This window comes from Varroa jacobsoni, unplaced genomic scaffold, assembly GCF_002532875.2.
Source record: "Varroa jacobsoni isolate VJ856 unplaced genomic scaffold, vjacob_1.0 contig01062, whole genome shotgun sequence".
Classification (NCBI taxonomy): domain Eukaryota; kingdom Metazoa; phylum Arthropoda; class Arachnida; order Mesostigmata; family Varroidae; genus Varroa; species Varroa jacobsoni.
The window spans coordinates 64,427-82,859 of NW_019214577.1; the positions used below are offsets into that span (position 1 = coordinate 64,427).

The window sequence follows — 18,433 nt, forward strand, 5'->3', positions numbered from 1 at the left end:
GCTTTTTTAATACAAAAGGCCTTTAAAGCCAAAGAGATCTAAACCTTGAGAAAAAAAATGGCGCATCTTTAAAGACATACATATACGAGCAAACTAGAGCTTAATTTATTAATTTAAATAAAAAAAACGTTAGCATAAAATAAAGCTATTCAATTGTAAATAGCAGATTGATACGACTCCTTCCATGCGTTTCGTAGGTTCGTACTACAAGAAAAATCTGGTAGCATTCTCATTTAATTTTCAGATGGTAGCCAAATATTTACCTTTCGAACAGGACGAGGAAAGCCGTTAACACTACATCACCTTCCCGTCCTTTTAAGGTATCTAACAGGATACCTTTGCCACGTTTCGTGAACCATGTTATTATCTTGGTTTCCACTTGCTTACCTTGCTCTCTAAAGCTACTGGACAGACAACAGCTACCTACATATCTAATATTGAGTGCCGACACTGCGATGCAGTGAAATGGGAATGATTATTCCTAAATAAGATGACTCACTCGTGTTAAAATGAGTAAATTCTATCAAACTAATGTTAAGAGCATCGTAGACTGCTTTATACTTTTCTGGACGCAAAAATGGCACATTAAGATAAATTTTATTTCCACAATTATAGAGAAAGTTGAAAAACCAAAAATTATTTAGAAGAACAACTATTCAGAATATCCAGAAATATATCTAGAACGTATCTCGAATTGTCCCATACCTCATACAGAAAGTACATCTTCAAATGTACGGAGAAACAATTCTTTTGTTACAGAAGATACTCACCGCACTACTCATTACTAAGGGACCTCTGTTGATTGAGCCACTATTAAGTAAATGATGAGTGAGGTAATTGAAAAACCATAGTATCCGCTTGTCTCAGACCTGCGGAGAAATAAACATTTTTAATCTTTTTTAATGAAAGTTGTTAATTCTTTTCGTTTAATAATGTTGTCAAGTTATATTCGAAACGAATAGCTCCTCGCCAATAAATTATCAAATTCAAGTTGAATCTCTGTACAACTATTTGTTGTTTTCTTTAGCTAGTATTTTATCTAAAAGCCAATGGTCAGAGTACACTCGATAGATCTCTAACCTAACATTACGTGCATTTACATTGAGGTCCTCCAGGAATAATTTCATTAGAGTCCTTTGACGACAAGGATTCGTGACTGTTTGTTATACATCCATATGCATCTGTATAATATAATACATCGCTGTCAAACGACTCGATACATTCCTTATCTTCTCTTCTGTCCATGATTCTTATTCAGGGCCATAGTGAATAGCATTCCCTGTTGCACAGTCGTCGCAGTAGTACGGTCCTCAACAGCTATACGCCACGGGCCAGTGCTATCCCAATATACCTAGTGTAGTAATAATAGACCTTGTGCTAGATGGCAATGAGAACGATCCATGCGAATGGAACAGTGACGACAACATCTGACACTGTGTAGCTTTTGTGCACTAGAACCGTTAAAGCACCCCGACGAGCTACCCTTGACAACAGCTACCAGTTCCCTTTCCCCAACCAAAGTAACGCATTCAGTAGACGGTGCGCACCTAATCCGTTTCCACACCTGGTTCTCCTTTATAGTATAGCTCTGCACAAGACTTCACCCCCTTCCGTCCCTCGTTACAAGATACACCTGTGCGTGACAAATCGATAAGGTTTGCCCGCCGAGCCGTAAGGTGGCGCCAGGAGGACTTCATGTGAGCTCAAGTCTAACGGTTCTTGCGTACCCCAGGCCTTTTCTGGGCTCGCCGAAAGCAAACCGAAACCAGCCAACATCCGGGCGCAAACGAGGAACACACACCACCGTCGGCCCAAGTGAGAACGACCAACAGAAAGACAGTCATTCATTGAACATAGAAGGACACAGGCACAGTCACAGCAGACCGAATGAGCTAAGGTCCGGGGGCGGCTCTGCCTTTGCGCCTCCTCCACTTTCTCTCTCACTCTCTGCAAACTGGCTGCTGGCAGCTGCCCGCCTTCCTGTTTGTTCCTACAACGACTGCTCCATAACACCATCAGTTTGCCTCAGTGAGGGAATGAGCGCCACCCATAAACGACGTGAGCACAGACCCATTGATGTGCTTTCGTTCGTTATGCGGAGAAACGCGCTCATGACACCTCACGATTCGTACAATTCGACTCAGCTATCGCTAGCGTGTCAGCCGCACACTCTTTGATAGTGTGCAGCTGAGCCGTTTCGCCCGTTGTTGTTGTGACAGTGGTCATGGTGTACAGGTGACGGCGAACGAAAGGAAAAACAAGGAAGCAAACAAACGTGAAAACGAAGCGAAGTAACCGTGCAGTGAAATGCGTACGACAGTACGACTACAACCGAAGCCTGAATGTGCCAGGAATTCGCAGCTCTCTTCAAATACACTGAAGGACAGCTCTTATCCTCGCGAGAGCCATCAGCGTCGAGCCAAGGTCAGTGTACATGGATGACCCATGGATTAGATGAGATGATGACAATAATAGGTGACACATCAGAGCGGTTCAGCATCGGGTTGGTACGTTTCCAGAAAGCGTTTCTACAAAACCAGCCCTATTGACAATAGAGACTGACATCGCCCATTCGAGAAGGTGACGAAATCAGTGAGTTGAGAAAACGTCTTGGAATTTCTTAAGATTGCAATCGGATTCCCCATATAATCTAATGGCAGCTTCGCTAACAGCTATATGGACTTACATGCTGCGCACTGCCGTGTAACGACAACATTTCAATAATGTACAAATCACATTACCATGTCATGATCCCCAGCTCGCGTTAGCAAAGCTAAATCAATTCAAATAGATTTAATTTGTTAATCTAAATAAATAAAATAAAGCTATTTAACTGTAATTAGCAGACCGATACGACAGCTCCCATGCATTTCGTAGGTTTGTGCTACAAGAAAAATCTGGTTAAAAAAAATCGTTTTCGATGTCTCATACAAATACACGCATGTGGCAGACCATATTCTTGTTGCCTGCCTACTTTGTAACCCAGAAATAGCACACATTCAGCTCCTTCAATTAAACCCTTTCGATCGGTATTGCTTTCCAAAGGACACCAGCTCAGTCGTTCCTAGTTGACCGACTAGACATTCAGAAACGTACAAACGTATGTATATATTTAAGTTATTCCTTCTGCCTCAATTCGGTAAATTCAAGGTGTCCGTGGGGCAAAGGTATAGGTGAATAAGAAAGGGAAAAAGCGAAACTACCCTTACACACGTACACGTACTTTTCATCACTTCAATGGCTCCGGGAAACAGGCATACGGGTGGTCTGGCAGAAGGATACGATTTTAGACAGCTCTTCTTTGATAGAGCACGACTCAAATCACTCGACTCCTACGTCAGCTTCCATACTTCATTCCTTTCAATTGAATGTCACCCATGGGCTAGTTAGCTATCGGTACCTGACTGTGTTTACCTCAGAGCAAAGTAGGTGAATTCGGTAATTTCTTATATATATGTATTCGGTATAGAGAATAGCATGTTGAATGGGTGTGAATGGTTGATAAGGAATTTTATCTAAAACGGATAGTTATATTTTGATTTAACTTTTGAAAAATTTTAGTTTTTCCTTCAAAATATCATCTATTGTACCAAGCTAGACTAGCCCCTCTCTATTGTTAGTGTATATATCTTTTTACGCACATGAGCATTAAAAATCTGACTATACATGCCAAAGGAAACATGCAGAGGGGAATTTTCCTTAAGAACAGGGTTCTTCAAAGATGGCTGATGTCATGGCCACTACTTTTTGCAAGGAACATTGGCAAGCAATCTACTAGTTTTGCTCATGACTTAGCTACTTGAAGCACAGTCGTCTCGTGGACGGTACTGAACAATAAGCGCTTGTGAGCTACAGCTTCGATTACGGTACAAACACTACTTCGAGACGATTCTTCCAATGGCAATAGAAAGTGCCCTATTGCCCATTAACTTAGCTTAGAGGGCGGAACAAAAGTATTTTGACAATCTGGAAAAGTTACTTCACAGGCTAAAAGAAAGTTACTTGACGGCTTGGAAGCCTACATTTTTACTTTTGATTTTACTACATTTTACCCTCCTGCCTATTTGATAGTTGTAAAATAAGGACTATTTGAAAAATTTTTCAAATTGTCAAGAGATTTTTGTCCCACCCCGTATACAGACGAGTAAACCAATGCAGGCGTCCAGTAAAACCTTTAAATAGTATTATAGTTAAGTGTTTGGTCGAGTGCAGTTAAATTGTTGAATTGTTGAACTGTGTAAGTGTTTCGCGACGGATCTATTCAATGACCACTAAAGAAGCATTCAGAATCCAAAGTATCAGTATATCAGAAGTAAATAAAATACCAAACTAAATATCTCAGAATTTCTAATAAAAACACTTGCCAGTTAGTTATATTGACGTACTGAGAGGAGAGCATATGCTTTCGTAGACTGATGCATCGTATTGAGCTTGCTATTGCGTATTATCTGTGACGTGAACGGCAACAGTCCGTTCTGCCTCAAGAAAAAGGGTTTGCAAAAATTATAACTGCTGTTCGATAATTTGGAATTGAAAGCCCTACATACAATAAATTCATAGAAACGACACGTAAATAGGAAGCTCAAAAGTGCCGTGCTTTAATGCCATACTTATTTACGATTAACGCGTAAGTTACAATAGACTATAATATAATTTTACATTAATGTAGCAATATCCTACATTCTGTGCACGCCCTTTCGTTTCGAACCCGCAATTGATATGACAGCCGTCGTAAGCGGGCATGCTTCTTGCAACAGCTTCTGAGGCCCTGCATTAGGCATTAGGTACGCGAATAGATAGGATCTCTGTTCAGGCGGAAGTTACGCAGGCTATTGTCATCGTGATTCGGTGGTTTACTGTACCGCCTCACAGACACAAATAGGTTTTTGCTGAGAAAAGCTACCTACAAAAAGGCGGTAAGAGAGCGAGAAAACAGTTTAGTAGAGGTTGTACGAGCAAAGCTATCACTGTTAACACGTACTCCTTCCTAGGACTGTTCAAACATTGTATTCCTCTATTATTCTACAAGCTTGAACCATATTGGTCGTAAAAAATCTACCAACCCAAACTCTTTTTATACCGATAGCTCAGCCAATATAGTCCGCTCGTACCCTAGCTGGAAAGCCTGACATTTATCTTTTTTAAAATGCAGTCGTATTGAATATTTTTATTTTGTGTGTGCTAAGACTACTATTATTAGCACTTACGCAGAATAGGTCGAATAAAACGAACGTCTGATGCAGAAAATGCACAACATTATCATTGGTATAAGTACAGAATTACCTTTACGAACATCTTACAATCGAAGACAGAGACCGAAAGACACCTATCCGTGTCCATATTAAGCCATCTTATCTTTCATTTTCCGTTGGGTTTTGCGCCTCGCAGTTCTGCTTTGCGCATAAGACACTGAATCTATAGCGTAGGATGGGGAAAACCCATCTCGTAAAGCACTGGTAAATCACTGGGTAAGTAATTGGGATACCGACAATGAGTCCACGCGGCTATTTCTGTGGGGGGCAATAGGTTAGGAATGGGTACACATAAGGAATGGAAGAAGAGCTATTTTCTTCCAGTTTCCCTTTAAATTTCCAGTGCTGAACAGCCTACATTGGACGGAAGAACGAACATTTTAACCATACCGTTGCTCGACTCTTAATACCTAGCGCCTGATGGGTTTTTAATTTTAAGTGAAATTTGTGATAAGGTAACGATATGTTGTATTAGCTGAAAAAAAGCTAACAGCACGTATCGTCTCAAGTAAAATGACGGACCTATTATTAGTTTCTATGGAAACTAATATGAATCTATACCTACCTGTATACTGGTTTTACCATCATTCTCATGTATTGTAAGCAGCCTTACGTAACTCACGGCTCACAATCTTTACACATCAACCTTTCGGCTAATCAGAAGCAGGGGTAGCAATGATTTTATGGGCAGCTACGACCGAGTGAACCTAGGAACCACCACGACTTGTCAAAGTGATAGCTTATTTTGAATGTATTTATATATGCCTCAACTTCAACCGTGTCAGCAAAAAATTTTCGAGATTGTTACGGTCCTTCTCTATTGCCGCGTTCCTAACATTTGGCCGAAAGGCAAGCCTAGCGATTCAGTACGCCGAAAATTAAATCCTCCAGACTAGAAAGCACTATTAGTTTTGAAAGTTACATTTAACTTCTACGCGTATAAACGATTCCTCAATAGGGTAACTAAATATATTCTTCCTGCAGAATTGACAATTCGACGACACCGGGCATTATGCAGTTTCATAAAAATTCGAAGAACCAGAAACGATTTTTACGTCTATTATTTATGTTTCATGGAACATCAAAGCGTGCTAAGCAACATGAAGTCTAGTAATACCATTGGAATCTACAGTGGGCTCACAAAGCGGAGTGTGTAGCCTACCACTGCATCAGTTTAACTATTGTTTCTCCATAAAAGCTTTTTACCCTAACTAGTCAGACGGTAGAGGCCGTTTGTTTTCGAGTGAAGTTCACATGGCCTAAGGTTCAAATCAATAAAAAAAAATGTCGAATCCGAAAAACACTTTTCCGAAGTTGAGCAACGGTAGCGGCAAAACCAGCCTCACTCAATCGGACTGGTGATTATTAAGATGGGGGCCGATATGAACAGAAAGGAGTTAGATCTGAGCTGTGTGATCAAAACCCGTTCATATTCATTTAGACTTTTATCAGCGAGTACGATACAGATAGTCATCATACTGTCAGTTTGTAATTGATTTATATAACTGTATTTCACTGCAAGAATAGTTTGTGTCTACACAGCAATCACAGCAGGCCAACTAGTGCCCCTAAGGGTACCTTAATAGGAAAATATTTAGCCATGTTCTAGGGTAGAGGGCGTAAGGTTTCGTTTCCGCTCATAACGCACACCCAAATAAATTAAATTCAATAGATTTCAATCAACAACCTAGGCAGGGGTTCGCTTCAATCCTAGAGCACAGATTGCTGCCGGCAACGAGCTATTACGTATAACAAAGCGTAGTAACTTCTCTCTAAGAAGTTAGTTACTGTTCTCATAAAGTACCAAATGTACCAATGTTCTTCAAAATCGAAATGTTATGAGGGATAAATGTTTTTATGTTTATTTTTTTCTTGGCTATTATAGACGTTATTACTCCCGTAAGGCATCCTAAAATATGAATACTGAGATTTACTCGTTGAAGTATGTTAACCTAGTTGTTTTCATAAATGTGTGTAGTATTTATTAATGGTCAGAACGTATTGAAGATCGCACATATTGGTATTTACCATGTATTTCTATGCGTTGACAAAATTTATTCGGCAAATGTGAGACCAGAAGAAAAAAGATGTTGTCAAGAACAAAAAAAGTCTATTTCTTTTATGTATGTTCAGAAGTAATGACGCTGGTACACATTTGTGTGTAGTTAACGAAAAAAAAGTCGCTTGAATAATACAGGTTGGTACGGTGGTCCGAGATCCAGTGTAGATTTGAATTTCTGTCCCTTAACTAAAGTTATTGTTTTATAACTTTGAACTGACTCTAGTTTAACAAATCAGCCTTTAGTTTTGTTGATCTGTAAAGCCCTGCTGTCTTGATCAGTTACGTCCGGAAAATGATGTCGTTCTAGATGAAGAGGTTCCCACCAAGTGTCGAAGCTATGTCGAAAGCATGCAGTCTTTAACTTCTTCGTAAAGTATGATAACGTGTGAAAATAAGAACAAACGCACCAATTTACCCACCATTGCATTAAAAAATAGGAAAAGCTTATTATGACGCCTCCTATCCGACAGGAGCGAAACGGAACGAAGCTACCTCGTTAAAACGTAACTTTAAGGAAGACGGAATTTACGATTGTGGGCTAAAGCATGTCTCAGCTGATTTGTTGTGCCATCGATCCTAAAAGCGGTTGATAGCAGTATGACAATGTAAATTTTTCAATGGCTCTGAAGTTTCAAACGGAATTTGGAACGTTACCTCGTAGAAAAGACCTGGGTAATTCCAAATATTTTGAGTTTTCCGTGTAGTACCGCTTTCCAATAGACCGCTGGCTTCCAGCGCAAAGGCATAGTGTGTCTTCACTTGTCGAACCAAAGCCACCACACGTTGCCCAAATTTAGCGGGCAAATACGTTACCCAGTACGCCATCATGGGGTTAGAGTAACTCTAATCTTCTGTGAAGAATCTTCTATCAGTGAAAACTCTAAAAGGATAGGGAGACATCTGTTCCTTGATAAGATGCTGTATACCAATGTTAAAATCTGTCGATTATTTAGTGCCTTTGCACTAAGCAATGATTGTCACCGATGTGTTCGCAGCTATTTCAACAATTCTTAGTTTATTATAGACCATTTATTTAGGCCGACTGAATATTCTGACGGTGCAGAAAAATTTATATTTGCTTTTTTCTTGCGTTCCCTGACTACGCGGCATGTTAAGCTTGAAAGCGGTGGAGCATTCCGATAGAGTCGAGCTTTCTTAGTTACAGCTGCAGCTACTGCTGGTCACTATTTTTCGGGTACCGAGAGGCGACAATAGTAATAACTATTATCTAGATGGCAGCGACAAGGACTATAGACAGATACGCCTCAAAGTAGTGTGTTTCATTTTATTATGAGTCTCTGTTTCCATGGTTCCTTTTTTCTTTCCTATGCGAATCGGAGCGTTCGAGAAAAGTAGAACTAGGTGGACGTTAGGAAGGGAAATAGGAACAAGACGCCTGCGGCGAAAACAGTTAGTCGGTAAGGACCGCCGCCAAGTCTTACTAACTATGACGGGGCGATAGAACATGACATAGGTTGCCGACAGGACCCTTGGGATATGGCCTAGCGATGCCTCCGTTTCTGACAGGATGGCTTCTTCCGTGGCTAGCCGTATAGGGGATCCTCAGTCTGCCAGAAAAGAGACAGAATCGGGTGAACAACTTGAAGAGAAACCTAGGTAAGAGGTATTGAAGGACCGAGCGTCTACGTATGATCTAGAAGAGTTATGCGGTGAAGATGGGAGGAAAGCAAGGAGTGTTGGGTAGCAAGCCAAGAGGGAAGCAAAGAGGAGAATTGCGGCGGAAGGAGCAGACTGGTCAAAATATAAAGGCAATCGCAGAGGTAACAGTAGAACCGGCTGCGAAAGCTGCTACTCCTGTGTTATGGATGGTGACGAAGTTAGCGCAAGACCTTCTCAATGTAGTTGCTGTACGTTTCGAACGCTGCGTAAAGAGAGACGACAGGCAGACGCAATCACTCTTACTCAATGAAACTGATGGCAAGAGACCAGACTTCCCAGATTCCTTAACGAGAGCTCAAAGGGAAGGAGAGGTGGCACCGAACAGAATGTTAAGAAAAGAAAGGGAAAGAATAAAAATAGCATGAACTAGCGTGAAAGCGGGCAACCCGAAAGCGCCCGGAAGCCAGTTCTGGAACTAACGATGACGGCAGGGCTTGTGCGAATTTAGATCTTCTGTCTGCTTGTCAGCCGGGCTCCTCAGGGGCTTCTGGCCGTCTATGGGTTGGGCGATCGGTCGAGCTATTGCTTCACACAGTCCTTCGGGATTTTAAAGGATAGAGCGGAAACTCGGCATGCTTCGGCCAGAGTAACAGAAGGAATAAGCGCACGAATATTGGTACTCGGATCCGTCCAATATGAGCTGACATGGTAGCACAATGGGGCATAAAAGAGTGAAGAAGGGGCGCGCGGGATAATAAAGAACTACGTGAAGAAACAAGAAAAAAACTGTGTATGGTGACTACATTAGGTTTGAATCGAGCAAACGAAACGAGGATAGATTGGAAGAGTGCCGATGGCTGTGATTAGAAAGAAAACGATGTTTGTTCAATGGTACCTTGACTCGAAACACGAACATTCTGGGTCACAATCTTCTCTTGACGTGGTATTGGAAATTGGAACGTATAGAACCTAACTTTAGTATAAACCAAGTACAAAATTGTGAACATGGTAGGTGTCGTGAATCTCACAGGCACTTGTCATGGCATGAGTCGAACACCTTAGTGCTACGTCATCAGCGGTGTCCAAGTAATTTTCTATCCTTAAATGAATTTGCCTTTCTGACCCTCTAAGGTTCGTTAACGATCCTTCCTTAACAACTCATTGCATAATAACATTTGTATCACGGTTATCTTAATCTGGAAGATCGGCTCGCATCGAGGTCAGCCGTCTATTTACTCACAATAATCATTGCTTTTCTTCAGGAACAAAAATGTAAAATTTGTTTGTTCCTTCATATTCTAGTATAATAACAACTAAAGATACTAGAGTCAAACAATAACGAATATGGCTGAAATATAAAGCCTTTTTTTAACTTATCGAAATTGGCTTACAAAACATTTCCATAATAATGAGTGTTCTAAAAGTATCCGCATTTAAATAATTCTATCATATTGCTAATTATTTGTAAAAATGAGTCTATCAAATAAGTGAGCCAACCGTTTTCTGTTTAAACGGAGAATATCCAAAGTTCAAGGTTCACTATGCAGGATTTTATTTCGAGCAAGCACCTAGAGTGAGATCAGTGAAGCTGAGGCCTAGAGTGGATAGTGCCACCAAAAAGAGTTGTGATATAAAGAAGCTGTACCTTTTCTAGTGATGGACGGTTCTGCGTATAGAGAAATTATGTACGATCTCAATAGATTTAGGAACTAGGAAATTTTTCACTTTGTCAGTGTTCGAAATATAGTAGAATACGATATTCTTCAAAATAGACTAGTTTTCCCTTAGCTCATTGAAAAATAAACGATAGATTTTAGGTGGACATCAACAGATGATCTTCCTATGAATGTATCCAAATGTAATACATACAGATCGACGGCGCGTGGACCACCTCGTTTTCGTAATACTTGAAAAGTTCCCTATCGAAACGAGGTGGGATAAAGCGTCTATAGAGATGTAGAACGGTTTAGAATATCCGAGCTTATAATTGTCATCTTATTTCAGCGGACTATAGTTTATTTACGATACGATAACCTACGAGAAGATGTTGTGCTTGTTTCGGTGTTCCTATTCTACTGCTAAATTCAAAGAGAAGATGAGCAACCTGAATAGGATGGATCGTGCTCGATCTTTGAGTACCGAAATATATTGGTATTTTGAAGCGCTTTTTCCTTAGTTATATAAATTGCAACTAAATAGCCTTCATCGTCAAATAGCACTATTTAAAACAGTGGAACTTTAAAGTTAATTGCAATGGAAAATCCAATTACTCTTACAATCTGTGAGTTAACGGTGTAAAATTTAACTTTACTTTAGGAACTAACGCGCGTAATAATTACGAGCAAATCGACTAGATCCCATCTTAGTTTGATTCAATAATGCGGGTTTTAAATAACCGATTTACCCTTAATCCATTAATAGTTAAGAACGGCTGCGGTAAAATTACTTTTCTATAACAATCCATAATAGTGTAACTCAGTGGACTATTACGGTAATCGTCATTAGGGCATAACTTGGTCATTGATACAGCAAGAGCAATAAAAAGGCACTACAAATTTAGTCCATAGGCCAACTACAAACAGTGTCATAGAAGATGCCTCTGTTGAGTCTTAGCGTTTTTTTCCTCTTGCAGAAACATACAGACATTCGTGCATACCTACATAAAGAATCAGAGAGATCGATACCGTTAGCTGCTTACCTGACACGAAGTATTAACACCGATCCTACAATTTCTGGGTAATGTTGTTGCTTGCTAGAAGGAAAGGATACGTTGTTGTTATTTAGGTTAGAATCCTGGCATTCTACACATTTCGTTTTCATATGGCTGAAAGCCAACCGGGTGATAGAATGCATAAAGGCGACGCCGGAAGTAAAAGTCGAAACAGAAGTAGTAGCCTCCCTAACACCTTCCGCCGGAAGCACTCCTTTGACAAGGAGCAATAGGACCTGCCGGGCGAGTACTGTTGATCTTTCACAAAGGGCTGGCATGGCTGGCTCGTAATGTTAATAATATAAGGCTCTACTCATAATGAGTTGGAGAAATAGCTTCTTGATATTCTTGTTCCTCAGGAATTGACTAAGGAAAAGCCGTCCCTCTTTTATCTGCAAGATCTATCTTTGTGAATGCTAAGCCAGTAATTTCAAAGCGGAGCGCAATTCCTTACTTCGGATAAGCACTCCAGTTCTTTACACTTTCCCGAAGATCACCATTCCGGCCTCGATCGATATTATGGTGATCAGCATTGTTGTTGTCTTCTCTCACGCATCTGCCCAACCCATCCCCTTTGGCTCTCTCCATAGCACGCGCCCATTGTCACCTCTTCATCTTCTTATTCTTAGTGGTCTTTTTGGCTTTAATCCGCCGCTATTCTTACCCGTTGCCATTTGTGCTTCTGTTGTTGCTATTGTATCTGTTATTAGGGATGTTCTCGTCACTATCCTCCAAGGGTGTTAGTGTTGCTGTTGCTGCTGTTGTGGTTGTCATCGTCATCGTCCTCGTATTGCTAGCGGCTGCGATGTGCTTCTCTTGAGACCTTAGCATCTGTTCTATAAAACTGCACCTCGGGTGCTTCCAGTGGACTGAGGTGCCGCTCCAACGTGACGTGCGAACTTCTTGTTGTCATCCAAGTGCCACCCCCTGCACCTTTCTCTCCCTCCCTGTCTTGCCTCCTTCAAATCTCATCGTTTTTCCTAAATTCTCGTCGAAAGACGGGGGAATAATCGAGGGCGTCAGCCGACAGGGCAACGAGTTTCATCGGACAACTATGGAAGCAGTACATAGATACAGATTGATTATAGGACGTATGATTAACGTCCGCGCAGGAAGGTATTGGCAGAACAATGCAACCAACATCCGGCAAAATAACAGCAGCATAGTCCTAGCAAAGCGTTTGTGGCTGGTTTGTTGGGGAAAGGAAAACCTCAAAGATTGAGTCGCCTTAAACGGTGCGACCTCCTTTGTATCCTTTTTGTCTCTTTTACGTGGTCATTTGCGTACACTTTCTCTGATTTATTGATGGCAATGCCCAGCAAACCAGCCACAAACGCTCTGCTAAGACCATCGTATGGACCGGTCACTATGCCTATAAGAAGGACTTAATCGTTTATAATGATAAGGATCGTTTATATAAGTTCATGATGATATAGTTAGAGTAAAAGTGCAAGACATTGCGGCACTTTGAAGGGAGATCATAAGTGCGTTTCTCCTGTTCAGGTATAATGTGGATAGATCACTAAAAAAACTTCACAGTTAGAACTTCTAAAGGCATCCGCCGAATTGAGCGCATGGCCATTACAGGTCGATGTCTAAGCCAACCTATTGCTTTTTTCCACCAAAAAAAAACGCTCTTGAAAGTTCCTCTCCTAGAATTCCTAGAATTAGATAAGAATCTTCCTGAACAAGAAACCGGTATGATGGTCAGAATAAATTCGATCTCTGTTAGCATGTAATGCTAATCACAGCCTTTCCAGAGGCCACTCTACAAGATGATGTTTTTTTTACAAGCAGTCAGTGAACGACGAGAGCTCCCCGATGAAGGCCGTATGGCTGTCTATGACTTGCTACCGACGCCCGGACAACACATTGTTATTCAGCATTCGTAGAGCTGCCAGCAGCAGTATACATATATATATATATATAATGAGGGTACCATGCGAGACGGTTATATATATATATATATATATATATATATATATATATATAGAGAAGACAAGACCACAAAAAGCTTGCTCTCTTTGGGGCGCATCCCGCAACTAACACTAACATCGGGTAAGAGTGTGCGGTCATTCGACCGGATTGCACATAGAGTTTTTGACGACGCAATTAATTGTTTCTAAACAACGAAATGATAATGGTAACACTATCTTAGCTATTGTACATTATAGATGTTTTTTAGTAGGACTAGGCATGTTAGAAGTATTACTACTTTTACTGTCAGTAGTTTGTTACGCTTGGTTCTACATATTTTAAGATATTTCGAGTGCCAGCTTTGCGGTAGATCTAACTCACGGGCTTTGTACTTAATAGGTAGGGGATATCGCGCAACCGCATTTCGCCACGTCGGGGTACATGGTCGAGGGCACACCTCATCTACAACAACCGATGATGAAGGAGCAGCCTTGTTGACGCCTTTGTCCGGCAGGAAGCATATGTGTATGCAGATGCATTGTATGTCTATATTTAGGTTAGAGAGAAGTAAGATCGAGATAACTGTACTATGGTAGATGGTAACATTTCTGTTCACCGCAGTAATGGAAGACCGACCAATATGTCTATAGCAGTGAGTTGTTCCGAAAGACGAGTCAGTCACAGCAGGAAACAAAGAAAGAAAAGCTGCCTACACTTCTTCCTATTTCCTCCGACACATGAATGTGCTGTTTCCCAGCTGTTCTCCGTCTAGCAGAGACAACAGCGGCTTCTGGTGATGCCCCTTGCTTGAGGGACAAAATATTTGAATAGTAGATACAATAATAATTGTTGTGCCGACGGTGGTGATGGCTGCAGTAGCACTGGAAACGGCAGACGAGGCACGGAATACAGTGAGAAAACCTTCCGTAAATACACACACGCATATTTCTTCTGCGTGTGTTTCCCTAGCTGTTACGCTCATATACGTGACATAACTATATCATGGAAGCACATGGTTTTATCTATTATATAGTGTCTTCTTAGGCATTAGTTGGGGGGGCTGTACACGTTGACCGGATCTCTGTGTTTTTAGTTTTGTGTCCGATATCGCCGTTAGACATTCTATTAGACGGCTGGCTCCCATCATGAAATGATGTCTGCCTATGCCCGATTCGAATCTAAACCACAACCTGGAATGCTGGGAGGATCTGAAATTACCTAAAGGTCCTGCAGCGGAACCGCTTCACATCGCATTAAAGGTATATGAAGAGTTTGCGCTTTTTGTAAACCATACTCGTTCAGATTCGGCATATTTGCTATTCGGGACATATAATTTAAGAGTTAACAGGCAAAATCGATTTTGCTTTGTGCGCTTATTATATAACAAAGTTATAAATTCTACTATATATATATATATATATATATATATATATATATATATATAGGCTCCAACAATCCATTCAATTGAAACCTAAGTAACTTAGGTCTGTTTTTAATATTCTTTGCTCCTTTTATTCGTTTATTGTTTTACTAAAAGTGCTTTCCTATCCCTGTAAATCGGTTGTAATTTCGCTGTGCAGAATTTTATGCCGAATTCAGGCTAGACAGATTTCGATGTAATATTTTTATAATAATTCCGAGAGATTTCCCCCAAAAATAGTTACTTGGTTAGGTGAAGTCCGGAAGAAGTTTTGATACCTATTCTATTTTACCTCACTCGAATATTTCTGAAGTAGCTTACGATATTTATGTAGTGTACCGCGAGGACTCTGTAACAAGGAAAGCGAATGGAAAAAGTTTGCTAAGTTTAAAGTTAGAATCTTATACCTGGAGAGCGTATCCTATCTCGGTTGGCCATCCGATGTCGATGAGGACCCTGGATGGCAAACAGTCCTTTAGTTGGCCGAAAAGATAAGCTATGAGAACCAGATTAAACGTAATTTTATTACATATTAGAAGAACATAGTAGCACACAAAAAACAGGGCGTCTTATGGATCCTCAACATCTCGTTGGGCACTGGACAACACGCAGCCACAACGACACGTTTCTATACAGAATTGCTGTTGATGAGGTGATGTGTCTACGTCGACATGAGTGAGGGAATGGAATACAGAGCTCCGAAAGATCCGCCTAAGCCCAGAATTAAGCCGCATCCCTATCTCAAAAAGGCAATGGTTTGCCTTTGTTGGGGCTGGAAGGATCTTATGCGCTGGCAAATGCTTGAAAAGAGCCAAGCTGTCAACAGGGATCAATGTATGGCAAAATTACTCTACCAAAAAGCCCCGATAGAGGAAGCAAGATCATCCTTCTCCAGAACAATGCCAGGTCGCGCGTGGCAATGATGAAACCGCCTTACAAAAACCTTAGTGGAAGATTTTTTCAACTCACCATATTCTCCAGATCTCGGTCCGATGGATTATCGCCTATTTCGATCGCCCGCCGATGAAACTGCTAACCGCAAATTGGACAGCCTCAAAACTTGGCTAGACGAGTTCCCTTATATCATATTTAACTCTAAGGAATAAATAAATTAGTTAAGACGTGACAGAGGATCCTAGAGAGAGATGCCGATAGCACAATATATTATAGTAAAAAAAACAACGCAAGAAACAGTCTATCAGCGATTCATCATTGAAATAATATCCATATCACTACGGCAGAACCTTGGTCGAAAATCTGCACTCTATCTGATGTTCGATGAATAGTGTTGAGCGCCGTTTGGCAAAGTCTTGAACCCGTCGTTTTCATCACTCACAACCAATTTTCGTCTGCTACTTTATACTACAAATAAGACAATCTGGACAATGGGCTTTCTTTAAATTGCTTTATGACTCATAAAGCAATGGATTGCATAAAGTGATCCTTTTTGGGGAATAGTAGGACAAACTCATATGCGGGACAATTTTGAGATGTTCTTTGGAGATTTCGTGAGATTTAGAAATGAAATGTGTTTCTGCAAAGAGAACCATTTTATACGAGTGGAGTCGAATTTTCGATTCCTGTGAATTATCGACTATAGGAAAAGAACTTCGAGTTTGCCATTACACTTCAAAGTCTTTCCTATGCTAAGCCCTCTATGAAGTATAAAATAGTAGACGAAAATTGGCTGTAAGCAATGAAAACGACGGGTCCAAGACTTTGCCAAACGGCGCTCAACATCATTCATCGAATGTCAGATATAGGCCTGTAAAGTGCAAAGATGAAGTTGAATATCTCTTAACTTCGTTTCGTTTAAATGATTCACCAGTTTATCTAAAGACATTTTACCATTGAGTATTTAAATGTAAGTACGCCTAGGGAGGGAAAATCTAACCTTTCTAAAGTTCTGTCTAGTAAGTTCGGTTAGAATGATCTAATATCTCTACTCGAAGTTCGACAAGTTGCCTAAAGTCAAATATCCAGCATTATTCGATGATACAAAAGTCACCTGGGTCAAGTGCTTCGGACATACTTTATTACGACCTTTAGATCAGCATCCTTGACTTATGGCGGAGGCCGATGAAGAGGATTTTCTTCCCGATCCCAACTCAAATGAGAACCGACGAAATAGAATGAAAGGAAGCCACAGTAAAATTACCACGAGGCTTTTCTTTTCCATCCTCAATAATAATTATACGCTGGCTTAGTTCTTATGGTTTCAATAGTTGGAAGCGTATTAGTACACATACACGATTTAGGTGAGGTCTACTATATAGGACATAAATTGACAAAAATTTGGGGTAGTTACTATTATTAATAACATGATAGGTGGATGTTTTATATTTTAAAAAAGACAAACGCTCTCGTCAGTATTTGCCATACGCTAAATAGCTCTTCAGGTGTTGAGCAAGATGAACGTTTTTTTCAGAATAGTATTGTAGTCCTAATGTTTAATAACAACCCTCGAATCTCATTCGCAGATTTTCTGGGTCTGCAAGTGGCATCTAAGAAAATTAAAAAACGCGGTCTAAAAAATTACTTGGAGACGAGCACATACCGGTGCCACCTAATCATAAATAGCAAAATGTGACTACTCCGTCATTGTGCAGATTGGGCATTATTTGACATCCGGTTCTTCAGTCCCGTAGCTGTTTGATCGAATTAGTAGATTCGATCGTGTATAAGATCAAACAAAAACAAAGAGATGGCAGACGTAGGCAATGATGACAACGTATTGGTTTTATGACGTGATTTTTTACGTATAGCGGAGCATCATCGCCTTTTGATCGTTAGTTCGCTTCGTGATTTTCATGTGACTCCAAAAACGAGACATACATATGTTTTCTACGCATTCGATTTTACTAGGTATGTCTAAAAAGGGGCCCATTGCTGGAGGGTTGATAGCAGTGGCTGGTCAAATGGTGATAGCGGTGGTAGACTAGACCTTTCGAAACATGGAAAATACTTAACTATGACAGACTAAAGACGAATAGTGTTAAGACTTATTCCTTTCTCTTCATTGGAAGGCAAGCACAGACGCCTGATGCCCTCCCGCTAAGCTCCACCCAACCAACGCGCGGCAGCAGAAGAAGCCGTAGCTGTCTCGCTATGGCCGCACCACCGACCTTTTACCACAGGCAGTACCCGTCCAAAAGACCTGTTCTTTACTCCGTTGTCAGTGCTTTGTCTTCATGGACCTGTGATTGCGTTGTAACGACCTACAAAGCACGTTTCCATGTTAATGCGCCATTTAAAAACAATTTAATGAGCTAGCGTGCTGACACAACTATTGATAAAGTGAAAAAGGCCGCTCGCAAGATTATACCGCTCCCGACCCCTTTGTGTTAAATCGGCAAATTTAAAGATTAAGATTTCCTTTCTTTGATCCGCCCACCCACAGCTTCTGCCGATCAATCGATTGCCTAAACGCTACACAATAACGGAATGTAGGA

At 40.7% G+C, this 18,433-nt stretch overlaps 1 long non-coding RNA gene across 1 annotated transcript; it reads left to right on the forward strand.

Annotated features, from left to right (window-relative positions):
- Nucleotides 1-1,786: 1,786 nt before the first annotated feature.
- Nucleotides 1,787-13,422, forward strand: LOC147751934 (uncharacterized). Its single transcript, XR_015315481.1, has 2 exons — nt 1,787-2,424; nt 12,355-13,422. It is a non-coding gene; the product is annotated as an uncharacterized LOC147751934 (long non-coding RNA).
- Nucleotides 13,423-18,433: the final 5,011 nt, after the last annotated feature.